Source organism: Grammomys surdaster, unplaced genomic scaffold (assembly GCF_004785775.1).
Source record: "Grammomys surdaster isolate TR1022 unplaced genomic scaffold, NIH_TR_1.0 363, whole genome shotgun sequence".
Classification (NCBI taxonomy): domain Eukaryota; kingdom Metazoa; phylum Chordata; class Mammalia; order Rodentia; family Muridae; genus Grammomys; species Grammomys surdaster.
The window spans coordinates 10,034,950-10,036,995 of record NW_021604782.1 but is presented as its reverse complement, the minus strand read 5'-3'; the positions used below and the strand labels follow the sequence as shown (position 1 = coordinate 10,036,995).

The 2,046-nt window shown below is 43.8% G+C and overlaps 1 protein-coding gene across 1 annotated transcript in view; it reads left to right on the top strand.

The window, feature by feature from the left end:
* The window catches only part of Rnf183 (ring finger protein 183), an 8,023-nt gene that overhangs the window by 2,371 nt on the left and 3,606 nt on the right, over positions 1 to 2,046 (top strand). The window lies entirely within an intron of this gene.

The window sequence follows — 2,046 nt, the reverse complement described above, 5'->3', positions numbered from 1 at the left end:
TTAGAGCTGAGGACCAAACCCAGGGCCTAGTGCTCTACCACTGAATAAATCCCCAACCCCAAGCATCATTTTAAAAGCTGGAGAATGTCTCTCTCTTACATCCATCTTCTGTAATAATACGAACCACCTTCTAGAGAACTGTATGTGCATGTCTGTCTCTGAAGGTGTTTCTCATGCCAACCCCATCATTTCTTCTTTCCCTTTTCTTTCTTTCTTTCTTTCTTTCTTTCTTTCTTTCTTTCTTTCTTCCTTTCTTTCTTCCTAAATTAAAAATTTGCAGTTAGTTTATGAAACGACATGCTTCATCATGTCACACTCACGTATGCGTGTCATTGTGCTTTGCTGACTCATTATTGTATTTTGCTGACTCATTGTTGTACTTTGCTGACTCATCGCACACCTCACTGCCCTCTCCCCTCCCCTCATCTCTTTTGTTGGTCCCCTTCCTATGTCCACATGTATATATGTGTCTCCATTCCACATATGAGAAGCATGTGAGATTTCCTTCTCCTCCAGTTTTCCTCTCTAGTTACCCCTATGTCCTCCATATATTCATGTATGTACATATTGAAATAAACAGATACATTTAAATCTAGATTCTGCATATGAGAGAAACCATTAAATTTTTTTTCCATTTTGACTCTGGCTTGCTTTGCTTAGCATGGCAACTTCCAGTTCCAGCCATTTCCCTGTGGAGGAAATGGTATAATTTACTCCTTTATGGTGGATAAAACTTCATTGTGTACAGATAGCACTCATTCTAAAAATCCACTAGTCTGATGATGGGCATCCAGGCTGGTTCCACATCGTCTTGGTTAATGTGCACTGTGCAGCAATGAGCAGGTGTCTCGGTGGTATGTGCATCTGTGCTGCTGCTGATTGAGACCTCCTCAGGTTTACACCCAGGAGTGTGGATGGGTCAGAGAGTAGTTCCAGTTGGTCCAGGAGCTCCATAGCAATTTTCACAATGGCTTCCCTAGTTTAAACCCCCACCAGCAGCGCACCAAGTTTCCTCCTTCTCCACATCCTTACAGACACTTATTTTCCTTTTTATTTATTGTTTTTTACATTCATTTATTTCAGGGGAGCTTGCCCCACTGTGCACCTGTGGAGGTCAGAGGACAACTTATGGAAGTTGATTCTTCCCTTCTATGTGGGTCCAGGGACTGGAACTCAGGTCATCAGGCTTGGTGACAAGTTTCTCCTGGAGCACCTGAGTGGACACCTTGTCACCGTTCTTCTTTGCTTTATTGATAGCCATTCAGACTAGGCAAGGTGCAATCTCAATACAGTATTAATTTACATTTTCCTGAGGCTAAGAATGCTGAACATTTATCCAAATGTGTGCCATATTCTTTCTGCTGCACTCTCAGCTGACCCACATCAGACATCACCACTATACACTTGAACGAACTGCTGTAGCCACAACTGACTTTCATTTCCACTGTTGGCCCTTCCAGTACAACCTCTGTACTGTAGCTGGAATGCCATTTAAACAGGGGACTGGAAATAGGGGACAGAAATCGGGTACTGGAGAGATGGCTCAGCAGTTAGGAGCACCTGCTGCTCTTCTAGAGGCTCCAGATTCAATCTCTAGCACCCACGAAACAGCTCATAACAATCTGTAACCCCAATCTCCGGGAAATCCAACACCCTCTGCTGGCTTCCATGGACACCAGGATACACTCGCTGAACTGACATATATGCAAAACCAAAAAAAAAAAAATTAAACTAAAAATAAAATGGAAATAAGAACCCAGATGTTGGCTCACACCTGTGAGCTCAGCACTTGGGACTCGGGAGGCCAGAGGATCAGGAGTGCAAGCCCAGTCTGGACAAACAGCAAATTCAAGGCAGCCTGAGCCATAGCATAAGACCCTATCTCAAATAAAAAAGCCTCCAAACAAATGAAAATAAGTCAAGGATTAGTTACATCCCATCAACAAAGCTCAAATGAGTTTTGGGACTTCACAGCCTTTGCCTCCTGCCTTTGCCTCCTGCCTTTGCCTCCTGCCTTTGCCTCCTGCCTTTGCCTCCTGCCTTTGC